Source organism: Thermobia domestica, chromosome 9 (genome assembly GCF_964235325.1).
Source record: "Thermobia domestica chromosome 9, izTheDome1.hap1.1, whole genome shotgun sequence".
Taxonomy (NCBI): Eukaryota; Metazoa; Arthropoda; class Insecta; order Zygentoma; family Lepismatidae; genus Thermobia; species Thermobia domestica.
The window spans coordinates 66,559,000-66,579,517 of NC_137462.1; the positions used below are offsets into that span (position 1 = coordinate 66,559,000).

Below are 20,518 nucleotides of genomic sequence, written 5' to 3' on the forward strand. Positions count from 1 at the left end.
ATAATGACATTAATATCCACTGCAAATACTGTTTTTGTTCTACTTTGACTTTCATTGTAGTACTCAGGCGAGAATTATGTTCTGTCTTAACTTTCTGCATTCTTTTACATACGGAAATATTCGTTTACGTATCTAAATGTTCCATTAAGTATGGAGAGCAAAATGACAAACAAGCATGTGCTGACATTAATACAAAGTTTCGAAATACTGTATCATTATGTATTTCAATCAATGTTACTTTTTATATATATATAATAGGTAACAAGTCTTATTATATTTAAATGAAGAAAAACACATCTGCAAGATTTTTCCCGATTCCAAAGGTTGGCTTCGAGGTTCGAACCTGGTTTACTTTTTTCCGAAGATACCCGAAGTTGGGCTTAGAAAATGTTTGCCTCGAAACAGGAATAAAGAATGCGGTCAACCTTTCTGAGACAAGGTGTACATGTCTGCATTTTCATACGATGACCTCTACACTAGATTTAAACCATGCACTTCAAACAAATTCTTTATTTCAAAATCATTTCGTTGGTATATTTGCAGCGAATGAATTAGCAACGCATGTTCCACTACCTGCAGCTATCATCATAAATGCCGATCCAACTAGTAAAATCGGTACCCATTAGGTATCCGTATATATTAATACTGATGGACGTGCCCACTATTTCGATACATTTGGATTTCCTCCATATGTAATTCAACATATTCAATTTCTACGTAGAAATTCACTTTCTTACACATTTAATAATAAACAAATTCAAAGTGTGAAATCTTCCCTATGTGGACATTATTCATACCTATTCTTTTGTTTTAAAGCTAAAGGAAAATCCTCAAACGATTTTCATCATACCATCTCATCAACTCCCGAAAAAGATTTTCCATTATTCTATTTATTCCTACAGGTAATCATTTCTCCTGTACACATATTATCATGTCTTTTTATTAAGACTTATTTCTTCTTCATTTGTTTTGAATACTTTTTGTTATAGATAAAATAAACCTTAAATTCTATCTATTACTGCAGGTAGTCATTTCTTCTTTTTTTATTATAACTTGTTTTCTCTACATATTATCATGTCTTCGTTTGTTTTATTTTTTCATGATTATAGTTAGAATAAATTTTAAGTTATGTGTTTCAATTTTTTTCATTTCAGAGAATAAAAGATCGTGAGCGTGTGTATGGGCAGCATCATTGTACAGTATGAGTTCTATCTACGTTCCATCATCATCTTCAGCATCATCATATGAAAGTTTATAGAAGGTTATAGAAGTATTTTTGTGGACGCTCTGTATATTTCTTAAAGACAGTGATCATTTTTTCGATTTATACCTTATTCCGCGACGCAAATAAGTTCGTTCTTTGGTGGGAATTGCTTCCTTCCCACGCAACTGGACAAAGAAGTCTCTTATTGTTTTCTCATATATATATATATATATTCAAAACATTGCTTTTTGGTGAGAACATTTCAGTAAGCGACGAACCTTCTCAGTGTTTCTCCCTGACTTATTATATGCACAGTATATATTCTGCAGTTATTTGCAATTGAATTAAGTGCTTTCTTTAATCATTTATGGAAGTACTAGCTGCCCAGATGTTCAAGTGACCAAAGTGACGCCAGTCACATAGCTTTTGCAGTTCCTTATCTGTACTTTCACACGCCCGAGTTACCGCAATCTCGTGCATCGTGGCCAGTGGATTAAAATTATCATAAATTCTTTTCCGTATTCTGTTTTCATATGCATACAGGTGATTTAACTGAGTGGTTTTTAGAATGTACTGCCAAACACTTCAGTCAACCATTGCAGCTGATATCTCGAACCTTTGTGCTCGGGGAGTTTGACTCCGGAATTGTGTGCAGCCACCACGCACGTTGCGTCGGGAATTAAATATGACTTTTGTGTTAAGGGGCACAAGCTATTAGCCGGCGAAGGACGTTTTCTTACGGCTTGCCCCAACTAGTGAAGTCCCAGGTTCACATACCTTGTGCGTACATGTAAGTTATAAACGCTCTTCCAACATTAGCATTCCAGTTTGGAGACTTATTTTGCCGAAGACTCATCTTAATTCTTGAGGATTGTTTGGCGCAGCAACTAGATTGCTACGTGGAATTGTCCCGGCAACTTTTCCCCCAGTGCTCTTCCCCCAAGTGCGTCAATGGTGTGAGAAATTTATAGTGAAATTTCAGTTATAATTTTCTATATATATATAAAAATCAAAGTGATAAAAAGCTACAGCGCATTGAAAAGTAAAGTGCAATTGTGATATTGGAAATAATTTTATAAATATATATACTTTGTTTCAAAATTGATATATATACGTAGTATTAAGTGTTGTGATCATTTCTCTTCGTTCTTCTTTTAATAGTATTTTAATTAATAAATATAGTGTCATTTCACCCAATGTGTTTTCGTTATATGTGTGAATGATATTTGTGCGCGGTATGGTCTGGATGACTGTCTGATCGTCCGTAAGGTTTTCGAGAAGAGATATCTGAACCTCTTGGCGCCTAATGCTCATCTCATCATTGAGACCGACAAGCGATTTGGAAACAATTTGTAATCCCTTCTTGGAGAGGTCCTTCATCGTCCTATCCAGGTAAGTTCAGGTCTCAAGAGAATACTTATTGGCAGGACCACGGAGGACAGAACCACGAACAGTGACACGATACACGATTGGTTACAAAATAAATGGCCGCCTGAACAGAGACCACGAATTGGTTATAAATAAATGGCAGCCCGAACAGCGACCCGATACCCCGGTTGGTTATAAGTTAGTGTGGAGTCATCATCATCAACATTTAAAGACTATTATTATTATACTGTGTGCATTTTTTAAAAATAATTCACACAGTTAACATAAAGAACCAAAAACTGTTTAAACACGTTTTTTTTAAAAAAGGATGTGCCATACTTACCATCGTTTTTCTTATCTAAATATTATCATCAATAAATACTTTGTATTCTTCTTTTTTGTCTTTGAAAACAAATGTTTCTTTATTATTTTCTTTCATTTCCTAAGAAATATGTTTTATGATGAATTATGTAATTAAATAAATAATATGATAAAACATATTTTGTACCTTTTTAAAATTCAATGAATGAAAGAATTTCCTACTATGTTTTAAAAAACTGATTTTTTAATTCAATGGTGTAATCATATAATATAAATAATAATAATGAATTCAAATACTTAAAAAGTTATTCTTCCATAAAATTAAATAAAGTATGTGAATTCAATATGATGATGATGATGATAGGACTTTGTTTCAAAATTGACTATTAATTATTTTAAAGTTTTTTTTTAAATTAAAAAGGTCTATCATACTTAGGAAAGGGTTCTATAATAATAATGAATTCAAATACGAACTTTTTTCTTTTCTATCAAACATTTCAAGTATGTGAATTCATTATTATTATTATACATAATACTTATAGTATAGAAGAAAAAATATGTTAGGATTTTCTTATTATAAACATGGTTCGTGTCCTGTGGTCCCAAGGTGGACTTATGCGTTTACTATGGTCCGGGATTCGATCCTCTATACTTTGGATGTCTCCTTTAGACTTGGATAACAGTTTGGATCGTCCACCAAAGCCGACCATATAGCCACTGGACAACACGGTTCAGAATTCGAGTCAGAACGTTCTGGCAAATTGACACAAAAGTTGAGAATAATTGTATTCTCAATGCCGATACGATTTAATAATGTGAAAATTATTACGTCGCATAGGCATTGGTTACGTGTGATGAAAAGAAAAGTAAATTAAATTATTTCTTAAAGCTAAAAACATAAATTTAGATCATGATAATTATTTTGGTAAAGAATACTCAAGATTTCACTTTCACTTTAATTAACAACTCTAAAACAGCACAAACACATATTACTTTACATTTTGGCACTTTGATTTGCATAACTGAATATGATAATAAGATTTAATAGTCGGCCCATTAATTATTGCTGTAAACGCGGATGACGCGGTTGTCGCGGGTTACCGGTTATATTTTGTTACATCGTTATTTTCCACAATCTCGTACTGTCACTGTTCACTCAATTTGATGCTGAAGAAGGATCATTTTTGGTGATTCCAGGGGGGATGTCCTGAAGGTTGCGGGTTGCTTTCCTTTCATCTTCTTTGCGATGAACAGGTTGCTTTTCACTGCTTTGCTGATCCTCGCCGTTAGGACGATTTTGAATTTAACAATCATGTATAGGTGATATGAGACTTCGAGTTTTCTTCTTACAACAACATTTTTAATAGTTTCGACCATGGGCGTCTCTGGCGGGGGGGACGGGGGGGACGCGTCCCCCCCAATATTTTGAAGTGACATAATCTAAAATTCCGCTGAGATACTAGCAGTTAGATCATTTCCTTTGATGTCCCCCCCAAATTTTACATGTCAGAGACGCCAATGGTTTCGACGCACCTTTAAAATGTACTGTAGTATTGCACTTACAATGTACAAGATGTATAGTACTATATGCAGTATTGTGTCTTTACTTGTCTGGAACAGCCTCCATCGTAATTATTAGCTGTTGTCATATTCGTTGAACCAGTCAGACTAACTAGTTTTTCTCCCCGTCTCCTCGCGTTGCTACGCAGTGGATCGGCTCACGATGCAATTTGGTGATGTCAAAGTTAAAAATAGCTATGACAACCCATAGGCAGGAATTCTTAGAGACGACGTTTGCTTCCTGAGCTGAATTTTAACACCTTATTTGGAGAGACGAGAGGATCACCAAGATCTCCGTCGCAGACGCGACGCACACACACATATACATATTCATTTGTTGGCTGAGAGAAAAATTCTTGAGAGCGCTTTTATACGAGGTTCATTGAAAAATTTTAAATTTTCTTCATTAATAGTCGATCAGCTAGACCGTATAGTTACAAGTACATTAATAAAAAATCATATTATATTGAAGAGTATGAAACGAACACAAAACACAAATAAAACATTTCAATTTCACTATATTTTTATTATTGAATTTATAACTACTCTGTTCAGTATAAATCAATTTTCTTATTTATGAACAGAAGTCTACTTCGTCGATTTCCCCCCATCATTGCTGTGTCTCTACACTATCAAATAAATCACCCATAATTGAATCTATGAGTTTTTGTTCGATTCCAATTTCATTTCCAATTTTAATCTTTCAACATCAATGTTCACATAACTGTTCGTATCAAGAAATACACATGGAAAACTGATGTTCATTCCTTTAATAATACTCTGCTCACCCACACATTTATGAATTCCGGTAAGCCCTCTGCATGCAGGGGAGCATGAGGTGTTTCTTTCTTCTCTAACATACTCATCTTTCACCCATTAGTTTTCGCACCACCAGTTCGTTTTTTCGGCCAAGAGATTTTATAAATGTAATTTTCACTTGAGAATTTAAATAGTCCGAAACAAATGGAGTCAAATATACAAGTTTTTCCCACTCTGTGAAATTTAAGTTCACTCCAAACACAAGGCCTTTAGCAACGCGAATCACTGGTTCAAATGTATCAATATCCAGTCCAATACAAATTAATTTGGGTTTCATAGAATTAAGTCCGTATTTCACATTTAACAAGTACTTTCTTAGTATCCATAGTTGATGCAAGAGCACTCAAAGACATGTTACTCCAGTAGCTGATGAACACAGAATAACGGCACTATGCATACAGATAACTGCGAATGCATGAAGGGGAGGACGAAGAGGAAAATTCGTGTTTCTTCTTGTTTATACATGCCATCATACTCTTACGATGAAGATACCAATTCAGTGAATTCAAGATCGTGCATGTTACATCCATATACATTAATCTTAATTCCTTTATATGTTAAACATACATTTCCACTTTGTAAATACGTTAATAATACACCATTATCTGCTTCCAATTTTTCAGTACAGCTTCCTAGTAAAATCACTTTTTCGCCTCCTTCAAATGTTACACATGCCTTCCTGCCATATATCGTTGTCATTATCTCATAGTTTACAATACGAAATGGCACATCAATCTCCAAATCTCGAATTTTCGTAAAGGGTACTAATGATGGCATATTAAGGTTATCTAATAAATTCATTGACGAAGCCACCTTTAATTTGACGTTCTTCCTTCACAACAACAGCTAATGGAATGATCTACACACACACACATATGTGTGTACACACCATGTTCCGTTTCCGACGTCATCATCCTTTCATTCGCTACTTTTCATCTCGTGATCCTCAGCTATTCACTCAAGACCTGGGAAATGACCATTGCACATAGCAACGACCATAAGTCATGGTAACCCAGCGCCCAGGGAACGTTTCCAGGGAGAAAATTTTCCCATGGGGTGTCCTAATACTTAGCAACACTGACCCAATACGTGTCTTAGTTCCCAGGGCGAAAATGTTCCCTTACATACAGAAGAGGAAGAGGAAAATGCATGTTTTATCTTGTTTCTACAGCCGGTAGGCGTCCAAGATCATACTACCTATTCCAGCATAGCACCATACTAGTTTAGGGCGGTTTAGCCTCCCTGGGAACTTTCCCAGGCCAAGCCTAAAGGTCAAAGGTCAAATCCAGCTATCCGCCAAGACCTCTACTGTCCCGTTCCGATTTTTCTTAAGAAAAGTTGTCACTCAACTTTCCAGCAGGGTTACCAACAATACAAAGCCTTATTGCTATATACAATAATGACCTTGCGATAATACGCGAATATACGATAATTTTAGAACGCACACTTTTTTTGCAGTTCTTGAATATGCAAATAAATTGTAGGTATATATTAAAGAATAATAAAACACACACACACATCGAGGTTTTTAACAGTTATTCACGCTAAAATAAATAAATAAATAAATAACGATTTGAGAATTGGCAAGTGGCAACTCTGCATTAATTCATTAAATTAAAATACGTTCACGTGGGGGTGGGAATATTGTTCATGCGGGATAGAAGGTTCTGTTATTATCGCGTGTCAATATATATAAAATAAGAAAGTTTGCCCTTCTGGCGGGGCGATCGGCTCGATCGCCCTCCTGGATCCGCCACTGGTGTCAATGTTAGTGCCTTTAGAAGTGAAAAACAGAGAATAAACACGTCGATGTGTGGATCCGGTTGTGGGAAGATAATTACGTACAGTAATTTGTTTTATTAATTACATAAACGTGAACGCGTAAAATAGCTATGGAAAGTATGGAAATCCTGGAGAGTCATCCACTCCACAGTAGAAACTGAAGGTACGTACGAGCTGAGTTCCCCATGCCGTAAACGTCGCCAACACCTAGTGGCCCACTTGCTGGTAAATGTCGATCGTCGCTATAGCGACGCGTCGAAGGAGATATCTAGTCGAAAAAGATCAGTCGAGTCGAAAGAGATATCTAGAGTCGGAGTATTGATGTTACTACCGCGTAGCAGCGAGGACTTCATTTTGCTCCACGCTTCTTCGATTCATCGCGGAGAATCGCGAAGGGACCAACACGAACTATCGCCAGTCATGTGCTATTATTATATATTATTTTTCCTTGACGAATTATTCCTAAAGTGAGCTCCGAGGATCAAGAATAACCTCTGCCTCAACATAATGTAGTGAAAAATCTTGAGATGAGTGAGTATAATTGTATGAATTTAGATGATAACTGTAGCCGATCATTTGAAAGTGAATATGGGAGAACCATAAAATAAAATAAATAGACGCGCGTCATTTTGTTATAGAATTACATGCCGAACGGATTTTTATCTAATCTCAAACGGTTATCGTCGAATATACACGGTTACAGGAGCACTCTGATTTGCTAAATTACAAATACCTCAATGATTTATGCCTCTACAAGCGACGTTTCCTCCATCGCCTCCGCGGCCAGGTCGGAAGAGCACGCGCCTACCCTGGGGCACATATTTTCTTTTTACTTTTTAAAAGTGTTTTTTTAGATTCTCCTTAGTTAACGAACTAAGCATATAGGCAATTTAAGATATTTTGGGAGAGTAATTTTGTTGTTGATCGTGTTTCGTCGCGTCTCTGCCGCTGGTGGTGTAATTTTCAAAACGGAAGTGGGGCCAACGCGGATCGTCGCTGCGGGGCCGCTAATTTTTGGCGAGATATCTCTAGTTGCCCATCGATGGTCCTCCGACGCCTACGGCATGGGGTTGGAACTTAAACATTTAAAAAAATCAGGAATGAGTAGTGGTTAAGTGATGCGGCACTCAAGAACTGGCCAGAGCCTGTTTTTCATCATGTGTATAAAAGCTCGGTGTAAAGTTTGCAGAACCGAATTTTGCAAACCGAATTATGCACCTCCCCTCAAAAAAAGACACTTAAGTGCAGTGAAAATAGCATAGGATTTGCCCAAACTAGTGATGAGCAAATGCATGACCAAGACCAAGACCCGAGGTGCTCTTGGTCTTGGTCTTGGTCTTGCACACTCAGTCTTGGTCTTGCTTGCAAGAGTCTTGCAAGTCTTGCTTTTAACTAATCTTATGTTTTTCATAGGCAAATTATACTCTGGAAATAAGGGATAATAAATTCTGCAATGTGCCAATAGTAACGGAAATACAATGTATGTTTCTAAATGTAATATAGTTTACCTTTGTGTAAGTATGATGATAGTGTACAACATAGGCGATGACCTTTATTTTTTCAATGGATGCCCACGCTTCACTATTTATAAGGTAAATCACAACGTTTCGTAATCTTTTTAATTTTTTTTAAGCAGATTCAATACTACACTGGTTCTCAAACTAGGCTGGCTACCCTTGAGACACATGAAAGAAAATCAAGACGGAACAGATTACTTCACTCTAAAGGCGTCTGATTTTTTTCAACCTCAATTAGCTAATCTTTGTATTGAACAAACTTCCAATTGTTTTACTGATTCCAATATATATTGTATGGGACAGAAACATGGACATTACGCAAAAGCAATGAAAAAAAAAATGAAGGCTTTCGAAACGTGGGCATGGAGAAAAAAGGAGAGAATTAGCTGGGTTGAACGGAAAATGAATGAGAAGGATTTAGAAATAGAAGTAGGGGAGAACGGAAGAATTTTAGATATAATTAAGAGCAGGAAGAGGAACTGGTTAGTACATTGGCTGACGAGGACCTGTATTAGAGGGACGTGCTAGATGGTATGGTGGAAGGAAAAAGAGGGAGGGGAGAAGGAGACTGTAATTGAAGAAAGGTATTAAAGAAGAAAGTTGCTACGTCAAGACGAAGAGACTAGCTTAGGACCACCGTACATCGAAGCATCGCAGTTGCAGCAAGTCAACTGCCAATAATGGCAGAATAGCTATGATGATGATCATGATATTTTTTAACGATATTGGCTAAAAAGAGAGAAAAATTAAAATAATAATGATTATAATCAAAACTCTTAATATTTTAGAATAATTTGAATGAAAACTGAAAACGACTCAACTGTATGTCTTTTGTGTAAACTCAATTTATACAAATACTTTTTACTTATGTTAGAAATAGAAAATAACGGCATTAAACTCCCAGTTATTTGAAATAATTGTACAAAATCACTCTCACTTGCGAATATGAATTATTTATAGTTGTATAATGTTATATCACTCAATCCTCGATGTGCCGTATACCTAAGGAGGCTAAAAACTATACGGATAAACAAGGGCGCCCATTAGGGGGCAAGGGAGGGCGCTCGCCAATTCCTAGAGGAAATTCTACTTCGGAAGATCGAAAACCTAATAGAATTTTTAGAATAGTTACCGCAAAATTTGAAACTATATTTGAAATGTCGATTATACTTGCCCCCTCCTGGAAACTTCAACAGGGGCCCCCTTGCTGATAAACAATTATTCAACGTACAAGCATCCGCCTATGAAATCAAACTTGCGGTCACATGCACTAAGTTTTCGTCAATGTCATGAAAATGTTATTCCAATATTAAGCACACATTACAAATTTCCAACGGATGCTTGAGCTGCGGAGCCAAGGCCATACCCAGTGGCATATTTACGGGGGGGAGCTTCCGGGCTTAAGCCCCCCGAAATCTTAATTACTATAGTAAAGTATATGAAATTCCTTGCTGAATTTTCACATTTTCAGGCAAAGCCCCCCCGAAAGTTAGCAACGCCCTCTCCGAAACAAAATCGTAAATACGTCACTGGCCATACCCATGTAGTGGCACCTATGGTGTACGAAATTACCGATGCTCAATACTACATTTCTCTATAGTTTGGAAGAACACCACTAAGATGTTTTGAAATGAAGCAAAATATCTAGTTAAAGTCCCACGATTCTGCACCGAGGCTAAGGGAGACGGTAATGATAAGAAATGTATAAAATAGTGGAATGAAGAAATTAGGATGAAACGGGAAAACCCTAGAAAACCCTCGCGCACCACCAAAACAGCTCACATGCGCAATCTGGCATCGAACCAGGGACCTCGTGCACTAGAGGTAAACACTCTACCACTTACCCGCCGCGGCCATAACAAGTTTTAGTTTACTTTTCGCTTATCCGCTTCTTATGGACACAACTATTCTTCGTATGATTTCTCAAAATCCAAGCATGGGCTGCCGTAAATGAATTAAATGATAACCAAAGTAAATCAGACACTGAAGTTCTTATACCTTGTAACCACAGGCGTCGTTAGCGAGGGGGTCGGTGAGACGCGTCCCCCCAGATTTTAGTCAAATATATTTAAAGAAACTATACTACTTTGTATGTATAACTTTTGTCGGAAAAAGGATTTTGATTTTGATTCATCCGACCCTCCCCCCCCCAGATTAAAAAAAGCCAACGACGCCAATGCTTGTAACAATCCATATTATGCTCTCGGTTGTCTTCCAATACAAAGAATGCATTGTAATTCAGCACCAATGACACATTTCTTTGTGTGTAACAAGCTTTAATTTCAATGATAACTGTGTGGCTTGAAAACGACTAATAACTACAGAAAACAGGAACAACCGACTCAGAAAACGACATACTGTAGCTATATGCTACAGGAGCAGATCGATTCACATAGATAGCATAGCTACTAGCAACACATTCACTCCAGCGACATTTTTATTGAAGCCAAGAAATTCAAGTGAAAGATGTAATGATTTTTCCCTTTCCTTTTTACATTCTATGTAAAAGTTAAGTAGTACCGGTACTTGTGCAAGACTCTTGCACAAGAGTCTTGGTCTTGGTCTTGATCTTGCATACAAGAGTTGCAACAAAAACTGCAAGACCAAGACTCTTGCGCTCATCACTATGCCAAACAAAACTCACTCTTTCATCATCCATATCTACTTCTGACACTTTGGATACGCCTGGTAAGCGAGCCGAAATAATACTATGTGTGTGTATATTTTTAGGCGAACACAATATTTCTATTAACACGGCAAATAGATCATTTAACACACGTAATTAAATGTTCGTACCCTGATTCTAAAATTGCTAACAAGATTCAATTAGGTAATAAATTCAATTAAGGAACTGGCGTAATAAAAATGTTATTAATAAGTACTGTTTGGAGGAATTGAATATTAATATATTAATAGTTTAATAATTGCCAAGTTTACAGATATTTCGACTACAAAAAATATGTGTGTTTGCGTAAGATAATTCCATGAAAATAGTTCGGAAATAAAAACAAAATTTTGGCAGCTATTTCAAATTGATTGTAATATAAAATGTAGAAGCTTCACATGAAGGGGCCACTACAAATCGTCTCTATGAGCCCCTATGTAATGCTTTAACAAATAGTATTATTCCACTTGAAAATGTAATAGGCTTCGCATCTGATGGGTACAACACAATGATGGGAAGAAACAATTCTGTTGTAAGTAAGGCACGTACGGACTTTCCTGGCATCTTTTAATACGAAAATGTATATGTGATTCATTGCGTCTGTGTGTAAGCGAGGTTTGGAAACAATTGCCAAGAATCTGCGAAGACAACAAGGGGCAAAATAATTCTTATGGACGTAGTTCGTAGGGACGTAGTTCGAAAAGAATTGCTCAGTTTGTTGAATTCCAAGAGTCCTGTGACATCGAACCGCACAAGTGTTACCCCGAGAAATTATAATGATACACAAGTGATAGATGATCAGTGAAGACGTTACACGGTGTTTCCCAATGATTTGCAATCTAATGGGGCGTTTACACTTGGTCGATTTAGTCGCACGACTAAATCGACTCGCTGCATTTGCCACTAAATCGAAGCAACTATGCCGAATCAGATCGATGGATGTGTTCAATTATTTCAACCACAGAAAATAGAACGTCTTTCAATTTAGTTGCCAGTCGTTTAGTCGCCTTCGATCAACAAGCGATTAAGTTGAAGTCCCGTTTACACGGTCGATTAAGTTGAAAGTGACGTCAATTCAACTGAATCGAACGCAAATCGACTAAGTGTAAACGCCCCATAAGAAACTCGACAAAGTTTGAGATTTTATCAAAAAAACACTAAAGATGCCCATGGAAACCACGAATTTTTGCAATTGGGAAAAGTTGTGTGAAATTTGTTGGTTTTGCCATATAATAGTGCTGATTGACAGAGTGTATTTTCAAAAATGAGCTTAATAAAGATACCGTTAAGAAGCAAATTGCAGTCAAGTACAGTTAGTGGTATAATGTTCGCTACCCAGTGTGTACGGAAATTTGAACCCAATGAAATAATGATTGGTTTAATGAATAAGTTAAACAAAATATGCGGCATAAAGGACAAAAAAGATTAGAACAGTGACACAGATTTGGAGTTCGAAACTGAAAATTACTATGTAAGTTTATTATATATTATCACCATTATTATTTCACGAACATACGATATTTCTATAACAAAAATCGATAATTTTGTTCTCAGAGGGTTGGTAGCACTGCTTCCAAGAAACGAGACGCTATTACTTTACTGTCACAGCAGTTCCGTTCGTGATTTGTGATCAATTGAGACGCAACAACAGTTGAGACTAACACGTCCACTAGCAGCAATTTCAGGTAACTGTCACATCGTATACCGATGTTTCATGTCTTACTTGCATCTTCATTTTCCAAAGAGGGAAGGGTAATAGCTTGCTTTTTAATGGGTTTTTTTTTTTTTTTTTTTTTTTTACAAATTTCCTTTCCGAGTCTTCTTTGTTACCTTTTACTTTCTTTTGTAAGCTTCATTCAAATATTTTCGTTTAACAGACATTATTCTATTTAACGTTCATCTGTGCTAAAAACAGCTTACAACGGTAAATGCCTTTCAAAGCAGTGTTACCATGCACACTTTTAGCATAACTTCTAGTTATATCTTTAAAAATTGCTGAACTTTTTGTTTTTATATATAAAAAAAACTTATGTACTAAATTTAACCTGTAATGTCAGCATTTTAATATTATTTAATGTGTGACTACACGTGATGTTACTTCATTCTGTACTAAATATTTTACTAAAAACTTAGTTAACTTTTTTTTTTTTTTTTTTTGACGATTTTGGGGCCCTTGATCGCTTGTGCCCGCATTGTGGAATCAGCGCTGAGACCGTTATTTACGTTTGTAAGTAGCCTCAATTTGATTTATCAATGATTATCGGTATTATTATTATTATTATTATTATTATTATTATTATTATTATTATTATTATTATTATTATTATTTATTTATTTATTTATTTATTTATTTATTTATTGAACAAATTCCCAGATACAGCATTATTGTGCCATTTTACACAGGGAAATGTCAACAAGCAGGAAAAAAAAAGAATTTAAAAAAATAAACAACAATAGTAACATAAATAGTATTAACAAAGAGTGCACAAGTAATATTATTTAGCCAGCACGCGTTTTATTGCTCTTTCAAACACCGGGTAGCTCGAAAAAATGTCCACCTCACTTGTTAGATTATTATAATAGTTGGGTACTCGGTGAAAAAGAGACCTCTGTATAATTGTCAACCTAGGGCGTGCAAGATGGAATAGGTGGGTTAGTGCTCTCAACGGGTCGGGTCGGGTCGGGTTGAAGACCGACCCGACCCGACCCGATGACCCGACCCGACCCGACTGACCCGAACCGTGATCCGACCTGATTGACCCGACCCGACAACCCGACCCGATCTGACCCGACTGACCCGACCCGATAACCCGACCCGATAACCCGACCCGAGTTGACCCGATTGACCCGACCCGTTAACCCAACCCTAATAACCCGACCCGACAACCCGACCCGAGCTGACCCGATTGACCCGACCCGACAACCCGACCCGAATAACCCGACCCGACAACCCGACCCGACCTGACCCGACTGACCCGACCCGACAACCCGACCCGAGTTGACCTGACCCGACCCGAGTCGGGTCGGGTCGGGTCACGGGTCGGGTCGAGTCAACCCGATCCGTTTGAGAGCACTATGGTCACAACACTGGTGAACACCAAAATGCACTCCCATTGGGAATTGAACCCGGACCACGTGTACCGAAGTCTTACACGTTAACCACTAGCTAGATCAAGCGGGGATTTGTATATGCACCTTAATGAATATTTGGCACTTTTGAGGTTTGGTTATTTCATTTTATAACTGATACCAATGTCCGACGTGGGAGAAATTTATTTTTATTTTTATTTTTATTTTTATTTTATTTATTTATTTTTATTTTATTTTTTTCTTTAGTTCTATGTGACGAAATTTTTCTTCAAGGTCAGTGTTCTCACCTGCTGGGACGGCAGGGCGTCTTCTCGGAAAGCAGTAGCAAGAGTCTCTTGGCGGAGACAAAAGGAAATCGTTTAACTACAATGATAAGGGTTGAGGAAACAGGAGAACACCTGTGATTTTTTCCAACCCTTCAACTTTCATTCCAAAATAGGTTCTTATGATTCCGGAACCCGTACCACTTTGATTTTTCTTTCTCGGTAATTAAAACGTATTTACAGTATATATAGTTGCACGTAAGAAGATACATAATATGAATTTAAAAATACAGGTTGATATTTAATTATAAAGTACTAATTTTATTTCATCACTTTCAGCCCAACAAATGAAATTCAAACAATTCGCTCCCTAGGTCTTGGTCATCAATACTGCGTCTTACTCTTTGTCTTGCAGTCAAGTCTTGGTCCTGCATTTCGTAGTCTTGGTGATCTTTCATGCTATACAAGAGCCAAGAATGCTCACCTCATCGGTACAAATGAAGACCAAGTGTGATTTTGATTATGGTATTTCATACTATACGGAAAGCTAGAAAATACGCTCATCGCTACTTGGTGATCACCAAAACAAGGCCAAGAGCAAGATTACTATGCAATTCGTCTTGCATATCCAATCTTTATCTTGTTCTTGTATCGATGTCCTTGGGCTTGGTGAAATAAAATGAAATATTCACTTTAAGCAGGGGTGTAGCCAGCAGGTTCGTGTAGGAAGGGCCCGTCGTTTTTGAGGGGGGGCGGCTACAATGTACAAAGCAAAAAATGTGTTGCTGCTAGTGTTTTTCAGGCCTAAAAGAAAGGAAAATTTTGGTTTCCTTCTGGAAAACTAAAAACACTATTTTATTTATTATTATTATTATTATTATTATTATTATTATTATTATTATTATTATCCATAAATTATATTCAAGATAGTTTTTATTATGCTTAATCAAGAACTACTGCCCGGGACCAAACGCTATACTTTTGTGCATAACTATAAAAATAACCAGAAAGTTCTGTCCCTTTTCGTGGAGGTCTGTGTTCAATTGGACCTCACACCGTGAGTTGAATGCGAGTGGAGATAAGGCGAACGTCAGTTGTTGGTGTGGGTATATCCAACATACTACCTGGTTGTGGCAATTCAGATACACAGTGAACTTGCGTAAAGACAGAGGGAACATGGGACATCCATAGAGCGTCATAAGAGCATATATGCTGAACGAGTTCAAATGGAGGTCAAACGCCGTTGTAGCGGGACAGAAAATATGCCAGGCCTTTGTTGAGGGTGTCGTGACGACGTGGACAGTGCAGCGATGGTTTAACAAGTTTAAGGACGATGACCAAACACCCGAAAACACCACATGCCAGAAGACCAACACATGTACGTACAAAGAGGAACTGGGACTACAATTCAGTGTGTGGAGAAACCATTCGGTAGCACATCCATCAAGTTGGGAAGCACTACAAGTTGGGTCTCACATGTTTTGACTCCGGGCCGGAAGGCAACGCGGCAGTTGCCTGTGTTTATTTACTGTTTCGGAGCCATTTCTGGACAGGGCGTTGACACGTGATAAAAAGTGGGTCCTATACGAAGCTCCACGGCGCCGTCATCATTGGTTAGCATCCCATGAACCGATTTCAAAACAGCCGAAACCAGCACTGTACCAGAAGAAGGTCCTTCTGTGTGTTTGGTGTATCGTGCATCGGGAACTGCTACCAGCTGGTCAGAGTATCAATGCAACTGTGTAGTGTCAGCAGTTGAGCTGTGCTCAACAAAAACTCAAAACTCTGGAGCCATCACTTCTGAATTGCAAATGGGTCCTCGTTTACGGGACAACGCTAAGTCCCACGTGGCTAGGTATATTCCCCGGGTACTGCACCGTCCGATTATTACCTGTTCCATTCTTTGAACAATCACCTTAGAGGACGCCAATTCAAATCCCTAGTAAAAGTCCGAAATGCACCTGATACCTTCTTCGTTTCACGGCCCACCAACTTCTACCGCGATGAATTCCATGGCCTTCAGGAACGTTTTCAGAAGGTCGTCGATGTTGATGGGGACTATTTTTGATCTTCCAGGTTAGGTGACGTATCGATGTTCGAAGGTGGTGGGTGAAAAAGCAACAAAACTTTTCTTGGTTACCTTTTTATTTAAATTTAAGACCTTGTATACAGAACCTATGTACAGAAGATTGATTTTCTTTAAATTTCGCTTAATTTCTTTATAGTTTCCTGACAAAAATATTTATTTATTATTCGTGACTAAAAAAAAAAAAAACAATTATTTTATTACACTGACAGTGAGTAGAAATAAAAGAGAGCGAATGAAATCCAAACTGAATAAAAACATTGTTTCTCACCAAATTTTCCATTCTCTGTCTTTTAAAATACTTGTTAAAGCATATAAAAATATAATGTACTTACAAATCAGTTTAGTAGCCTGCCTTTGTTTTATGGCTGTATTTATAATATCTTGTTAAAATGTTTGTCTTTAAACTGTCAAATATAAATCGCAGTAAATTGTGTAATCTGCTGTCACAAAAATGTATCCTATTTTTCGATCGGTATGGAAAAACAATATTTCTCCATATCTACTATTTTACCGTATATTATTAATTGTCAATAACTTTGTTACTTTTAAATGAATGAAGCGAGATAATTTTACTATGATGTTTTTAAAGCTGGTCATTTGGGGAGGGGCAGGAAACCATTTGAGGGGCCTGGACTCGATGGCCCCCCCTTAGCTACACCCCTGAGTTTGAGGTCCCTCGATTCTGCTTCGAGGCTAAGGGATATGGTGACCATGAGAAATGAATGAAATGGTGGAATGAAGAAAGTGGGAGGAAACAGGAGAACCCCGAGAAAACCCACTACACGGCGTTTCTCCACCACAAAGCCTACTTAACACAAGCTGGGATCGAACCATGGACACCATGCACCAGAGATGAATTCTCTACCACTGAGCTACCGCGGCCCTGCTTGGGCTTAGTCGTCCATATCCAATCTTTCTTTTGGCCTTGCTTAAACAACTTCTAGTTTTGTTCTAAATCCACACTCCATACTGGCGTAGATATTAATATTACAGTCGATTGGTAAAATCAATCTTCCACATTTAAAAATTAAAGTACACACAAGTACAAAAATAAGCATTTACCATAAAAACACTAGCTGCAAGTGTTCAAAATACATTTATGGCTTCTATAAAATCAATTGAAAATTGCTATTTTTAATTACGCAGGTAGTGTAAAACAGCAGTTTTCGACTCCAGCCGAGTTTAAGCTCAACCTATACTTAGTTGACCAGTGAACTGACCCGACTGACCCGACCCGACAACCCGACCCGACTGACCCGACAACCCGACCCGATAACCCGACCCGAGTGACCCGACCCGAGTTGACCCGACCCGACAACCCGACCCGAATAACCCGACCCGACAACCCGACCCGAGCTGACCCGACTGACCCGACCCGACAACCCGACCCGATAACCCGACCCGAGCTGACCCGACTGACCCGACCCGACAACCCGACCCGAGTGACCCGACCCGATAACCCGACCCGAGCTGACCCGACTGACCCGACCCGACAACCCGACCCGAGCTGACCTGACCCAACCCGACCCGTAACCCGACCCGAGCTGACCCGACCCGTTTGAGAGCACTAAGGTGGGTATTCCGGGTTTTGCGGGAAGGGACATGTAAGGATAGTTGTTGAATTAGGGTTTCTGATCTTAGGTTCCCATTTACAATCTTATGAAGAAACTTCAAATCAGAGTTATTTCTGCGTACTTCCGGCGGCTGGATATTAAGATATCGCAAAATTTCCTCCTTAGGTAATATTCGAAGTGCGGGAACACGAAAACGTACTATTGCAATAAAGAAGTTGAGAACAGACTCAAGTCTAGAGAGATGTGTAGGTGCGGCCATAGCCCATATGGGAGAGCAGTATTCGATCTTGGGTGCTATTAGAGTTTTATAGAATGTTGTTAATGATGCCACAGTACGTAGTTCAGTGAATCGGTAAAGAAGCCCCAGCATACGCATTGATTTCTTAACTATTGAGGAGATGTGGTCAGAGAACGAGAGTTTCGAATCAAAGATAACACCAAGATCATTATGACTGGCAGAATGTGTTATAGGGGAATCGTTAATATAGTATTTGGAGGGAACAGGAGACTTTTTTAGAGTAATTGTAATACCGTCACATTTCTTACTGTTAAGTTTCAATTGCCACATTTCACACCAGTCTACAAGATAATTTATGTCTTCCTGTAGGGCAATTGTGTCATGGAAACATGATATTTCTCTATATAATTTGCAATCGTCAGCAAAAAGCAAAAGACCACTAGGATTAACTGATAGGTGAGAGTAGAGATCGTCCATATACAGGACAAATAGCAGGGGCCCTAGTACGCTTCCCTGAGGCACCCCCGAGATCACAGGTTGGGGGTTAGAAGTCGCCCCTGAAAGAACAACTTTCTGTTTACGGCCCTTTAAATAACTGGTGATTAAAGAGAGAAATTTACCATGTACATTAAACCTATTGGAAAGCTTATGGAGAAGAAGAATGTGACTGACAGAATCAAAAGCCTTTGAGAGATCAAAATAAATGACATCTAATTGAGTATTGTTATTTATACATTGAACTGCACAGGAAAGAAGAGTACTTAAGTTTGTGAGACTTGAGCTTTTTGGTAGAAAGCCATGCTGGGAGGTGTGAATGTAAGGCGACGTGAATTTGAGAAGCCTGTCTTTGATTATTTTTTCGCAGATAATAGATATTACAGAAAGAAGAGATATTGGCCTATAGGAGGATACTTGATCTTTAAGTCCTGATTTATATATTGGGGTCACATGAGCTAGTTTCCAGCTGGTGGGATAATATCCTTCTCTGAAGCATCTATTGAATAGGATGGATAAATCACTTTTTACTTAAAAATAAAAATAATAAAGTGCCTAATGCGCATATCCTCGGTGAACGAGGTTCTGATTTCAGTTCCTTTCGGTATAATTGAAGTTAAGCGTCTTTTTCAGAAGCAAGGGTATAGGAGATGTGGATCTACAACGTACGAGGTGATCCGAATCACACGAACTTGTGTCGGGAATCGAACTCAAGTTTCCAATAACAGAGTCGCGTACGCTAAACATATACCAACGCGAAAGCTCAGCGGGAGACCGTCAAACGCATTACACTGCTTCAGATCTCTCCTTAAGCTGTAATTCTCATTCTACCACATAGCATCTCTGCTCACTGCTAAATACGATCATGTGGTTTGGATTCCACGTTAATCAGTAGGTCTCGTCTCATAAAGCCTCGCTTGGCGTACACGCCATTAGCTAGGGGACCCGGGTTCGATTTCCGGCGGGAGCTCATGTGGTTCGGATTCCACGTTAATCAGTAGGTCCCGTCTCATGTAGCCTCGCTGCTGAAAGGGACGTTAAACTGAAAAACAACTGAGTTAACTCAACTAAATATGAATCAACTAATCAAGTTTGAAAGAGGAATAAGAGTGAAAAATTCTCGCTGACATTATATACTTCTAGTGAGCTTCCTCGTAAGTATATGGTTAGTGTACGTGTCTTTAGCGTGGAGGGCCAGAGTTCGATTCTCGGTAGGAGCACATGTATTTCCGATCCCAAGTAGGATCCTGTATCATATAACCTCGCTGCTACAAGAGACGCTAAAATTAATCAACAAACCAACCATTGTCAACTCCTAAATCGCTTAATTCAAACATCGAAACCTGAATATTGAACTAAACGAGCTTCAAGATTGAGTGGAAGCATGGGCGGAGTTAGAAATTGTCTGCTGAGAGGGGCAGTGGGGGGCAGATCTGTTGGTCGGTCTCAGAGGTCTTGGCATATGGTCATCTTATAGGTGGTATTTTTATGTTTTGTCAAAAAGTTGGGGGGTGATGCCCCCTGCTCCCCCAT

General features: G+C 38.3%; 1 protein-coding gene across 1 annotated transcript in view; it reads left to right on the forward strand.

The window, feature by feature from the left end:
• The first annotated feature begins 12,830 nt into the window (after positions 1-12,830).
• The window catches only part of LOC145660858 (uncharacterized), a 270,816-nt gene continuing 263,128 nt past the window's right edge, over positions 12,831-20,518 (forward strand). The window contains exon 1 of the mRNA XM_081726283.1: positions 12,831-12,921. The gene's annotated coding sequence lies outside the window, so the exon portion shown is untranslated. The remainder of the gene's footprint in view (positions 12,922-20,518) is intronic.